At 38.9% G+C, this 13732-nt stretch overlaps 1 protein-coding gene across 6 annotated transcripts in view; it reads left to right on the top strand.

Annotated features, from left to right (window-relative positions):
• Nucleotides 1-568: 568 nt before the first annotated feature.
• LOC117962650 (bromodomain-containing protein 4-like) overlaps nt 569-13732 on the top strand; it is a 51231-nt gene continuing 38067 nt past the window's right edge. The window contains exons 1-2 of one of the 6 annotated variants that reach the window (XM_059007839.1): nt 569-682; nt 11696-11808. The gene's annotated coding sequence lies outside the window, so the exon portion shown is untranslated. The other 5 variants (XM_059007837.1, XM_059007840.1, XM_059007838.1 and 2 more) reach the window with 5 other exon arrangements.

Genomic DNA, 13732 nt, shown 5'->3' with positions numbered 1-13732 from the left:
TGAGAAGTCCCCACAAATACAGGAATATAAACACGTGTGTGTGTAAGAACATAAGAAGAACATAAAAACATAAGAAAGTTTCCAAACGAGAGGAGGCCATTCGGCCCGACTTGCTCGTTTGGTTGTTAGTAACTTATTGATCCTAGAATCTCATCAAGCAGCTTCTTGAAGGATCCCAGGGTGTCAGCTTCAACAACATTATATATATAGGGTAGATTATACAGATATATTTTTTTTAAAAAGTGTATCAGGGGAACAGCACATCATGAATCAACATAAGCCACAAATAGGTAATAACGGTATTTTCTTTTTTGTACTGTTGAATTCTACAAACGAACAAAAAATAACTAAGACTCAAGCAACGTTAAACTTTAAAATAACAAACATACAAAAACCTTTTAGCTTTTTTTGTTTAATCAGCAATAACAGGTACACTGTTTTGTTCTTCCAATTTAAATGTTAGGTAAATAATACGTATTGGTGTACACTGTTATTGTCAATGAAAATAAAAACGTGTGCAGTAGTTTGTAGAATGGTGTTCATTTTATTTAAAGGGGAGGAGCGGTGATTGATTGGCATTACGTTCCGTCGACAATGCGTATGACGTCACCGACGGCAGAGAGCTGTTTGTTCTGGATTCGGGGAGGAAGATCCGCGCGCGTACTGACAACCAATTAAAAAGGTAAATAAACGCTTTTTATTCCCGATTAAAGCCCGAGGAGATATGGTAAGCGATGCTTTTCCAATCGGGGGTTCGAAATAAATGCCAACTGGAAGTGACAAGGGTGGAATTTAAGATGTAAGACTGTGTAGACCAAAAACCGGGAACGGCGTATTACAGAGGCCTGCTACACGGTAAGGAAGGTGGAAATTAAGAATAATTACAAGCTGTTTTATTTGGTGCTTTTCGTGGTTTAAAAATGGCTCCTATTGCTGTTTCTGTGTTGTGTGTTCTGCAACATCGTTGCATTTAAAAACCTGCTCAGTGGACAGTGCGTAGGAGTTGTCGAAACATAAAGAAATCGCCGAGGTTGTTTGTTTGGAGCCCAAGGCCGTATTCGTGACAAAAGTTACGTACTCTACGTAGCGTATGTAGTGTTCTGTGGCGCCTGCTGTACGTACAGAAAACCACGCAGGGTCTTTCGGGAATACAGAGTAAGCTTCAAAGCTATTCTCCAAGCGGATATACACAAAATAGACTGTAGCGGCTACACTATGTTGGTTGCATAGATAAATCTGCCTTAGGGGGGCATAGTACCGAAATTAGTTCCATAACCATCGTAATATGTCTGCATTAGAAGGTGGGTGGTTACGCTAAGAAGCGTGTGTTCGGGAAATAGTCATTAGCGTAGCTAGTGATACGGATATTTTTTAAAACGGTGTAAATAAGGACTGCCAGTAAGCGGGAAGAGATCGGTGTTTAAGAGCCATCAGAATTTGGAGACCAAATCAAAACAACCATTCGGACCAATAAAAGCAGAATTCGCGTCTATTTGTTGGAGTAAATACCTAGGATTGCGATTGGGATTTGTGAAAGCCGAGGAGTCGGAGCTTCCTGCGGCCGCCATTTTGTCTTTTTTTTTTCTTTCCATGGAAATGCTGTTTTGTATTTTAAAACATGTACGGAGGCACTTACTGTGTGTCTCGCCGCCGATGCGTTTCTCTTAGTTCTTTAGCTGTGTAGATATACAATATATGCACACTGTTTAAACTCACCCTTCACTCTTAGGTAGGCTGCACTGTCAGTGTTTTCTCTATAGTTGTATGGCACTGCCCCGCTCTCTAATAATATCCCTGGAAAGTATTGCACAAAAGCGCCACTGTATTTATATTTTATTTTTGAAATTATATTTGAGCCCTAGACGTCATTTGTAATTACCTAAGCTGGCATATCGCAGTGAGCTAATGCCAAAACACTTGGAACTAGCGACTTGCCTTATAGTAGCAGTGTTTATCCTGCATGATTTGTTACAGTAGTTAACCCATTGCCTGCTATGTAGTCTTATTCAGATGGTAACGTTTGTTAGTAAAGTAGTTGTATATGGAAGATGACATCCCCCGAACTGTGCTACTTTTCTCAGGAAAGCAAGGTGGTTATGGAAGTTGTAAATGGAGCGCCTGCGTTCAGAAGCAGACTTGCATCCTTCCAGATTTTCTAGAGTGCAAAAAAATAGGCCATGCACCTTTAGATCAAGTGCATTAGAATCAGAGGATTCTAAATTACTGTACTTCCCACAGTTCACACTAAGATGCTTTATTAAAAGTTGGTTTTCAGGTGTGAGGTGGCTGTTATAGGCAAGCACAATTTCCATGGGTTGTAAGTTTGGGTCTTTGTGGACTTTTTAATTTTCTATTGGCTAGCCCTATATGTTATGCAGAGTCCTTTGAGTATGTGATTTGCATGAAAATAATTATGCATCTAGATGTTAGCCATGGCCAATGAGCAAATGCAGCTTGATTACCAGGGAACCGAACCTAACATCTGTATTATTATTATTATTATTATTATTATTATTATTATTATTATTATTATTATTATTATTATTTATTTCTTAGCATTATCCAGGGCGACTAGTGTGTGTTCTACCCCTGGGATATTGTACAATACAAAATTAATTGACACCGAAGCCATTCTCCAGAAAATAAGAGAATGCACAGCTCTAAAAGGGAAGGAATGGGGCTAATCCAGATTGTAAAAAAATAAATAAATAATAATTCCAACATAAATTAGCAGAGATCTTCAAGGAGCGAAAAAGCATGGGTTCCTACAGCTAAAAGCTTTGTTTAGGTAATGTAAAGAAACGGACTATGAAAGGTCTGAAAATGGAGCACAGAAGAAGCTGTAAACCAGCACAGATGAATTTCTGTTTTAGATCTTAGAACAGACCCCTTACCCTAACCCTAACCTCCCCCTCCAGTGCTTTGCAAATCGTAGCATGGTTTTTACTGTAGTGAATACAGTGAGGGGTGCAGATGTTTCCATGTAAGAAGTATTCCTGTCAAGTGGAAGAATATGGGGTTAGCACAAATACTATGTGAGAATTTAAATAGCATTTCTTTATAGCAAAACAAAATATGTGTTGCACAGTATAGTAACCCCCACCCCTGTTTGTTGCAGCTCAGGTTTCTGAAAGTGGAAAGAGTCCACTGAGACCCCTCCCCTCTTTACCCCCTTGATCAGCCAGCTGCAGAGCTCCCTCATCCTCCCCCTGCTTCCTGCCTCCCACCGTGGTGCAGGAGGTATTCCTGTAGCAATGTTCCAGCAGTCGGGGTTGTGCATTATTGAGAGTCTCAGGCCCAGATCTCGCAGCTTTTCAGTAAACTGTGTCTGGCGTGGAGCAGTCTCCCGGGGGACTGTGCTGTAATGGAGGATGGGGAGAGAGGACAGAGGGGACATTTTTGTTTAGCACTGTTCTGTAGTACAGCAATATTGTGGTCTTTGCGAACTGCTTGACCTGAAAATTAAGCAGGATGGAGTTCTTTGCTAGTTTCATTTTTCTGCTGATATGGTGTGTAAAGTAGAATGATTTATGTAGCCTGTGACAAAGAAAGATTGCAAACTATTGCATTTTTCTGGAGAGTGTTGTCCTGAGATGATGTTGTTGTTTTATTATTATTATTATTATTATTATTATTATTGTTTTAAACAGTGCATGAGTGCTTTGACTAATGTGTGAAACATTCTTTCAAAATGTAAACAAATATTTGCATATTAAGTTTTGAATTGGCCGTTTCGTACCACATTACAGTAACACATCACTTTTGGTCTAGTTCAAGTCCTGACGGCAGTTTTTTGATTTGTAGGTCTGATTAGTGGGGAATTACTCCCTTGACTCATTTTCCTAACAGAAACCCTTCATCTTGATCGCTTTCATTTTAATGTAGTTAGCCAGTTTGTCCTTTTCACCTTTCACACACTTATTCCAGATTGCAGGTAACTCTTTCAATTGCTGTCTGAATCTAATATCTCCATATCCTCTTCAGATGAGGCAAGGAATTTTACACCATTAGAATTCCGATTAGCATAATCCCATTGTTTCTGGTTACAGCAAACAATAGTTTACGTAATTTAACTTAAAGTAGCCTCCCATTGCAGTGCAAAGTCAGGTAGCCTGGGTGAGAAGGTGGCCTGTGTAGCAGTGTGAAAGAGGGTACAGGACCAGTGAAAGTGTCACTGCCATTGTGTGGGGGGGGATATAAATTTTGTGGCCTCTGCAGTTGGTTTCAGAAAGCAGCCGAAGCAGCGCTTGCACGGTTTTGGATGATGTAATCGAGAGTTAACAGCAAAGGTCTGTGGTTTAACTTTGCAGATGCATAGATAAAGTAAAACCATGCTGTACTCTTCAAAATAAACAAACCGGTGCCATTCTTTAAGATCTTTGTTCGATGCATTGTCTTCCAGTGTGAGACAGAGCACTCTCCATTGCGTTTGCCATTGCCTGACGTGAAGTTTTTGCATGCAGCAAAAGAAAAAGGTGCTTTTCTTTTCTTTTTAACCAGCGCTCTTTTTTTTTGTTTGTTTTTTTTAAACTCTTTACACTTGCCATATTTCCACCTGTTTTTCACTGTTTTCGTTTATGAATATTGAACTACTGGATAGTTTGTACTGCATACATGTAATATCAAATGAAAGACCACAAAATCTCCTTTCATATTATGCAAGTTGCAACAGGATCAGGCATACTATATGTGGTATAGATGAGAATATATGTAAAAAAAAAAAAAAAACGTTTTTTTCAGAATAATCATGTTTGGTCACTGATATCTCTATCTCTTATCTCACAGATGACTCAAAAAAAAAAAAAAAAAACACTGTACCATTGAACCTCAATATGAAATGAACATGGGGGGAGGGGAGCTGGGCTTCTAAGCTTTCCAACGATACTGCCCCTTTCAGTCTAGCTGTTACAGCGACGGAGCAATAGACTCAAAACGAACCCTGAGCTGTGAACTTACATGAGAGGCTTAACTTCAGGCGATCGTAGTTCCGGCTAGGAGTACTGCATACACACACTGAATACGTCTTTGGAAAGCCCCGAGTCTGTACTTTTAAACAAGCCAGGTAGGTGGCTTTTACAGTGCCTGAGTAATATGTGCGTAACCTTTGGTGCGCTTGCACCCCAAAATGAATGGGGCTGAGTTTTAAGAGTTAAAGCAAAAGTCACCACTTGCAAAACAACACCTAGATAGACTTCAAAACTGTTTACTTACTGCAGTGTACTGAGTTTCTATAATCCTTAAAGATAGCGGCCGAGAATCACGTACGAGAGAATAAAGTCTCGCAGCGCTTAAAATATCCAGCACTACTTTATTTATTTATTTTAACCAGAACTACTCAGAATGCGGCTCATAGTGCTTTCATCACTGACACCACTTCCTTATAGATTGTTGTAGCGTTTCAGGCATTCTAAATTGGTTGAAAAATACAGTAGCTTGGTGTCTTAAAATATCTTTGCGGGATTTTCCCGCACTGAAAATTGCACATATGCAGGAGCAACTTGGAAAATGCGTGATTCCCGCAATCCCGTGCTGAAATTCAACCACTGAGGATAGTTATCCTAATATGAGCTCCATTTGTTTTTTTTAACACGATTTGTAAAATAGACAATTTCCTGGTACCCAAGAGCTCGAAATCAGGCTTGTTTTGTGGCGCTGTTACAGAGAAGAATTTTAAACAAGAAAGTCAGGACATTTTGTGCTTTTTTGCTAAGAACATTTTCACAGTATATGGCCTGAGGATGTCGGCTATTTTCTAAATTAGTTTAGACCTTCAGGCCCTAGCTTCACAAAACAATAAAAATACTTTGTACTGGCAAGAACATCTGCAAAAACATAGTAGCACACATTCAATCATGTGACTGTGGCATGGCGATAGGAGTATTATTATTTATTTTTTTAATTTTGTTTTTATATTGAATGTTTTACAGATACTGCATTTGCATGGAACCTTTTTGTACATGTATCATGTATTAGATGTCATGTGTCTGTATGGCCTATCCTGTTATATTCTTACTTGTCTGTGTTTTGTATACTTTTTGGTCAAAAATGTACTGTTAATTCCTGACTGTCGTTTTCTTGAGTCCTGACGAATTCATCTATTTCTAGATGGTTGCAGAGGGTAGGGTGATGCGTTTTCATAAACTTTGATTCTCCTGATACAAACCTCTGCTGGGTTGCAGTTCCATCAGTGTTTGATATTCATGTGTTGCTACAGTTTCCATGGAAACGCTGTCTCCAGCCTAATTGTGGGCACAACCTTTGGTTTGAAAAATCTGGATTTGATGGCTTTCAGTATATGTAATGTCTTAACAACAAAAAAAAAATATATATATGTTGCTTACTAAATAAATAAATAAATAAAATATATAAATTTGTTTCAATTGGAAATGACCTTTTCCTGCCTTAATGTGGTTCACCTGGTGTGCACTTAGTCCTATAGTAATTGAGATGTCTATGTAAATATGTGCTATTCTCTGATTTACATCCACATTATAAATGTACCTTGTAGGGATGTGCTTTTGGTACATATTTATGAATGTTTAAATGCTATGCAGGTGTCGGCATTTAAGCCATGTCTACATACACACACACACACTCTTTATATTACATTCTGATCTATACTGACAGTCCTGGTTAGTATTTTCTAAGCAAAGAACCCCTAAATAAGCCAATAACGTTTTAACATCACAACGACTTAACTACAAAGTATATATTAAATTTTTTTTTTTAAAAAAAACACGTGCCCACCAAAGTATATATTGAAATTAGGACTGTCAGTTTAACTTTTTGATGAATTTATGGGCATTAAGCTGAGTTGATTAATCGGTAGATTCATCTGCACGTTTTTAATAAAGGCAACAATCTTAATAGCGGCTGTCCTGCATGAAATTATAAAAAATCAGTAGAATCGAAAATAAATAATTAAGCCATTAAGTTCCACAGCAGAGCATATGAGCGGAGTGGAGCGCTCATAAACGGCGCTCCTCGCTCTCTTCCTCTTTGAAACCGCTCGCTCCAAGGCTTTTCTTTCCCCAGTCCTTTCTGCTCGTACTCCGCTCCGGTGCTTCTACTTCTGCAGCCAGCTCCACTCCACTGCTAGTGTAAATCACTTCTGAAATGTAGAGATGTGCGAATCGGTTCCTTTGAAATGGGGTACCCGGTTCCTGCTTTGGTACCTAGGAACCGGATACAAATATCAGGGAACCGGTTCCAATGAGTACTATTATGATTTTAGTAAAACTGATTATTAAAACATTAATTACTGTCAAATACATTTGATAACTATAATTGGCACGTTCGCACTTTTTTTGGGGGGGGGGGGGGGGGGTCTGCAAAATACTTATTACAGCAAAACGTTTTTTTAAAGGTTTTATTTAATTATATTTATTTCCCCTGAGAATAATTCATCTCACTTTTACATGAAGTGATGAAACCTCGCACCTTGATGGGATCATTCGCAAGACCACCCCAAGCCGAACACGATACTTTAAAAAAGTAATTTAACCCCAAGCCGATGGGGTTGTATTTTGGCTTGGGATCCTAACATACACTGACCCTTTTGCACATACCATGTGGTTAAAGATTTTTTAAATTGTATAAGCTTTGTGAAATTTGCAGTTAACATGGTTCATATATTAGCACACAATGGCTTTCGCTGTTGTAATAAAACTCACTGTGCAAATTGGATATTATTGATTTTGGTAACTTTTAATTCTACAGAGCTATTTCAGAGATTGCACAATATTGTTGGAGCATCACAAAAGCTGCATCGTTTATGGATCATTTTATATGTACAGAGTCAAATATTTTTCCTTTGCAAAACCTCTTTTGGAGCGGGAGCGGTGCCAGAGGCTTTTCGTGCTCACGCTCCATTCAGGCACTTTACCCACTCCACTCCACGCTCCTAGCAAAACGCTCCCGCTCTGCTCACATGCTCTGCTCTGATACATGACGGACGAAATGATGAAAAATTACAAAAATCAATGCATTAAATATGCATTTGAAATTTGTCATGTGACTGGTTATAGATATAGCATGTTATTCAATGTTTAACCACTTAGTAGTTTATACTAAACATTTAAAATTCCCATCACTAGTACCTTGCTGTCAAACAGTTGAGTAAATGTGTCTGTTGGCGGGATAGGACAATCTCTTTTTAAAGCTTTTAGTAAATTGTGAAAGCCATTGCAGTACTACAGTGTAGAACAGAGGAAGTGGAATGCGGATACTGCAACATTAACTAAACCTCTTGGGTGGCAGGGATAGCAATTGGTTTTACTAGATTTTATAACCTCTGCCTCTGGAAAAGCTTGTGGTTAACCCAGTGCAAGCATTTCATTTTTCAGAATGGGAACAACCCCCCCCAACAGGGTTCCAATTTGGTGGTGGTGGTGGGCGGGGTCTGGCTTAATTACAAAATGAAAATAAAAACTAACACCTAGTTAATGTCTCTGCAATGGATAAAGGCATCTGCTGTATTAATAAATTGTAAAACAAGCAAAGTAAATAAATAAATTAACACCCACAAGTTGGAATGCAAAGAATGATGGTTAGTGCAAAGTTCTCACTTTTAAATGATCTACAGCTGCATATGTGCAAGAATTGGATACATTGGAGGTGTGTGTTAATTTTTTTTTTTTTTTATAAATTTAGTCGTCACCAATTTTTTTTTTTTACCCCCGTTTTCTCCCAAATTTAGTATGCCCAATTATTATCTGTATCCTCGGCTCACCGCTTGCAACCCCCGCCGACTCGGGAATCGGCGACTGGAACACGCGTCCTCCGATACGTGCTCCTGCCAAGCCGTCATTTTTCGCACTGCAGATCCACAGCGATGCCACCAGACCTATAGTGCCGGAGGACAACACAGATCTGGCAGCTCCACTGCAGAATCACAGACGACCTATCGGCCACAGGGGTCGCTGATGCGCGGTGAGCCGTGGATTGCCCTGCCGACCTAAGCCTTCCCTACCAGGGCAGCGCTCGTCCAATTGTGCGCCGCCCCCTAGGAACTCCCCGTCACGGTCGGCTGTGACATAGCCTGGATTCAAACTTGCAATCTCTAGGCTATAGGACACATTCTGCACTCCGCGCGGAGCGCCTTTACCGTTTTTTTTTTTTTTTGTTTGTTTTTTGTAAATCTATTGCGCCCTACAGGGGTTTCTAAAAAGCTGAACTAGTAAAATATCTGAAATAGTGTTTGAAGGATGCCCCTTTTGCTTTTTGTTTTTTGCAGTCGATACCGTTTATAACTGATGCTTTTAGAGTCCTTGGTTTTGAAAAAGCGGTGTTATTTACAGCTCTTTCTCTAAGCACTTTGCTCCTGCCTGATCAAGTGTAATTTGTTTTTTTCAATGCATTTGTGAGACAGAAATGGGAAGGAAAGTGGCAACATTGGCAGTGTTTACAACGTGTTTGCCGTACTTTTCAGGAAATGCGTTGCTATGCAGTTCTGATCTTACGAAAATCGATTACTCAATTCGTAGTAATTTAGCGGAGGGGATATTTAAATGTCCTTGTCTGCATGCTAAGTAGGAAAAGAACGACTCTGAATATCGTGAGGAGAGCTTCATGTGTTGCCATGAAGATAAAAACTTTTAACAAGAGAATTGAATTCACGTGTTGTCGCACAAGTTCTGAATTACGCCGTGCATTAGCTACTTGTTTGTCCTGGTTACCTTTCCAACACACACACACACACACACACACACACACACACACACACACACACAAAATTATATAAAATATTTCTGCTAAGTACAAGTTTTACTACTTAGAATTTATATTTGTGTGTGTTTGTGGAACATCTAAGTTACATATCATTAACACTAGAACTACCTTTTACAATAAGCTTCCTGTTAGGGCAGCAGTGTGGAGTAGCAGTTAGGGCTGTAGACTCTTGACCGGATGGGCGTTGGTTCGATCCCAGGTGGGGGACACTGCTGCTGTACCCTTGATTGCTCCAGTATAAAAACCCAACTGTATAAATGGGTAATTGTATGTAAAAATAATATGATATCTTGTAACAATTCTAAGTCGCCCTGGATAAGGGCGTCTGCTAAGAAATAATAATAATAATTAATTTTATTTTGAATATAACCTACAATATTGAATTTTATATACAAGCCTCTTCTCTGCTGGACCTGGCAGCCATCAATTCCTTTGTTTTGTACAAGGAATGCACCAGGGAAAATATCAGTAGGAGAGATTTCATTTTGAAACTAGCCACAGCGCTTCAGCAGAAACATTTCGATCAGAAAACTGCTAAGCTGCAGGCTGCAGCAGCTTAACCTGGATTCTGTGCTGTGAGTGACACACACACAAGAGAAATCATATGTTACATTCATTTTAGATTAAAAACTACTTTTGTATGTACATAAATCTGTTTACACCTGTTTACACACTAGTTTATTTTGAAATGTTTATTAATTTTAAGTAGTGCTTTTATATGTGGCAAGTTAGAAAATAACCACTTTTATGTTTAATTGTTCATTTAAATACAGCGTTTCGACTGCAGATGTGGCTTCCAAGTTTAATGCAACAGGTGTAGCTGCTACATTAGAAACGGGGCAGTTCAGCTAGGTCCACCTGTACTTGCTAAGATGACGACTGTACTTATAAATACCTGCATAAGTATGACTTGCAAAGACCATTGTGAAGTAGATATCCAGTTACTTTGTATCTGATTCCTAAACAATCAGATCAGCCTGTAAGATGTGTGGTTGTAAAGCATATACTGGTTGCACATCATTCTGAGCTCCCCTCGTGCTGAATTTCACCAGAACTTGAGGATTACATGAACCTAGTCAGTCCTTCAGCTGGAGTGATATAGCGTTAGGTTTAATGATTGGTTGTAAACTCACTGAACCGCTTACTGTATATCCGTTATTTTTTCATGGTGCTTGTGGTTTTAATTGACCATTTATTTTGTTACAGAATTAGATGTGCTTCATCTGAAATATAGTTCTTAACGTAATAGAAGTGCATTATCTGATCGTTTAACAAACTGCTCTCTACTATGATCTTGATGCACCAGTTGCTTACTGAGCCAAGTAATAATTATTTAAATACAATGCAACTTGATTTCCCATATATTTTGCTTTTTGTTTTGTTTTTCTTTAATGCTGTGCTGGTACAGAGGGGACATCTGTACCAGTCATAGCAGTACCTTTCATTGCTGTGTTCTGCATTGTCATTTGAATTGGTGTTATTTAAAGTACTGTGTGGATTGTGTGTGTCATACACATATTCAAAAGCATCAAATGGTCCAGGTTTCACATTGTTTGGATAGATTGCATCATCTTCTCGTGTGTGTGGTGGTGGTGGTGGTGGTGGTGTGTTTTTTTTTGTGGAGGAAATGCATTTGCTGCTTAAGTAGTTTTACCTAATGGTGGTTTAGAAACCTTCTTTGAAATGCAGCTTGGGGATATTAGCATTAAAATAGCACAAATGTGTTTTTATTTCTGAAGAGAAATGAAGGTTGGCATTGCATGGCCCACGTCTGGCTATTTGTACTTGCTGAGATGTAATATTGCTGTAGCTGCTACTGTATGTAGAATACCAAAACATTATTCTTTTTCTTTTTCCTTTTAGGTGTGACGCCACCGTTGTCAGTGCGACCTGCTGTCAGAGGTCACTTTTTTAAAGTTTGGATTATTTTATTTTTTAAATAGACGATTCTGCATTTACTCCTCAGAAAAAGCCTCTGCACCCCTGAAAGAGCGACGACCTGTAAAAATGAACCCTTTTAAATAGGAGACCCCCCACCTCACACACCACTAAATCCAACCCAACGAAGAGCAGCAAAATGTAAGCTAACGGGAGAATTTTAAATGTTTTAATAATGTGGGTTTGGCTGGGAACATTTTAGAAATGTAATAAATTCAATGGCAAGCGTTTCAATTTATTTTCAATGTCTGCATTCACAAATGTATTTCTAAATGCAGCACTATTGAGTGTTTTAATAGTTATGGGTGCATGTAACACCTTCCTTTCTGAGCAGACTGAATACTGATTCTGCGTCTTGCCTCTGTATTATAAGCTTGTTTCTTCTGTGGAGGATCTTGCAGTAGGTCCGCAGAGCTCCCGTGGACTATCGTGTTGCACTAGTTCAGTCTCTGATGTGGATTTATAGTTGGAACCACTTTTTTGTAGCCCTCTCCCTCCCTCAATTCCCATGGTGTAAGTCAGTGGTGTTTGAGGGTGGGGGTAGTTTCCAGACTGCCTGCCTGTTTGCGTGCGCTGCTTGAGTCTCTCCTCCTGATTAGCCTTCAGGCTGGATTATTGCACCTCGTCTGTCTGCCGGGCATTCCTCTATTCATTGTGCTACTGTCACCCCGGCAGCTGCTGTTGCTTTGTCCTGCAGAGGGGTGCACGTGTCAGGCTGGGGGCAGGGTGCTTTGAAATGAGAGCCTGCTTGTAAATCTGTTCTGCAAACAAAGAGCCCCTCTTAGGGAGGGGGCTGGACTTGTAAATAACTGTTACGTGTCTTGCATCTCTTTTGGGGGGGTGCGGTCAGAAGTATGTCTGTTAAACCCTTACAGGGCCTAGCAGTTTTCTGTGGGATGCTCCAATAGGACCAGGTGTTTTTTAGCTCTTTCCTATACAATTCACTAACAATCTATTTTTTGGAAATGGTGTCATTTCTTTTTTTTTGTTTTGTTTTTTTAGAACACTCTGGGGAAGTACTTAAGAAAGCATACAAACTTTTCACCCTTTTTTTAACACAATATAGCAATATTCTACTTAGAGATACATGTATAAAAACGTGTTATTCTGTGACCCGAGGGACCTTTACAATACTTTTTGAAAGTTTTCTTGAAAAATGTTGATGTTTGGGCAAATTACATGACATTGTTTCACCTGAGTGATTACAATGACATAATACACGTTTATTCCCTTTATAAGCAATAATGGATGCTACTCTCCTATTTTCTCAAAATAAATATTTATAAATAAAATGCTGTTCATTCCATTAATATCAGTAATAAGGAAAAAAATAAATACCTGCTACATTTAGTTCATGAAATAGTATTTGCTTATATCCACTCGTTTCTTGATATTTATAAATGTTGTAAAAACCTATATATATTAAAACACATGACACATAATAAATGTTCTAATATAATTAAGTCAAATACATCAGATTTACAGTGCCCCCCCCCCTTGTTTAGAGCGAATTAAAAAAAAAAAAAAAAAAGTTCCTGTGATGTTTTGTTTCTGCTTTTGTCTCTGCTGGGCCCTTTAGACACCAAGTGCACCCCTCAGTGACGTTGCACAAAAAAAATAAACTATCAGGAAGTGAACGTCAGTCCCTCCCCTTTCCATTTGATATGTGTTTCAACCTTTACTGCAAAGTACGATGGCCCTGTAAGTCATTAAAACAAAGTGCTTTTTTATTGTGTTTACGCAATTGCGGTCCTTGAAGCCCACTTTAGTATGATCATGTTAACACGATCTCTGTCCATAAAGGGTTAATGCTATCCCGCAACACTCAGGAACATGCTTTCCAATGGCTGCTTTAGAGACTTGCTCAGCAATGTGCCAGCTGTCTTGTCTTGTGTTTTTTTTGTTTTGTTTTGTTTATTTGTATAATGTATTTAATCTTTTACACGCTTTACAACACTGTTCAAATAAAACTTAACAATTGGATACTTTAATATGTGCATGGTGTGTACTGCATGCTTATTGATGTAGTGATGACACTTGTGGGTCTTTTTTGCGTAAAATAACA

The sequence above is a fragment of the Acipenser ruthenus genome, chromosome 36, assembly GCF_902713425.1.
Source record: "Acipenser ruthenus chromosome 36, fAciRut3.2 maternal haplotype, whole genome shotgun sequence".
In the NCBI taxonomy this organism is placed as follows: domain Eukaryota; kingdom Metazoa; phylum Chordata; class Actinopteri; order Acipenseriformes; family Acipenseridae; genus Acipenser; species Acipenser ruthenus.
The sequence above is the reverse complement of the archived record's forward strand: the minus strand, read 5'-3'. Positions and strand labels throughout refer to the sequence as shown.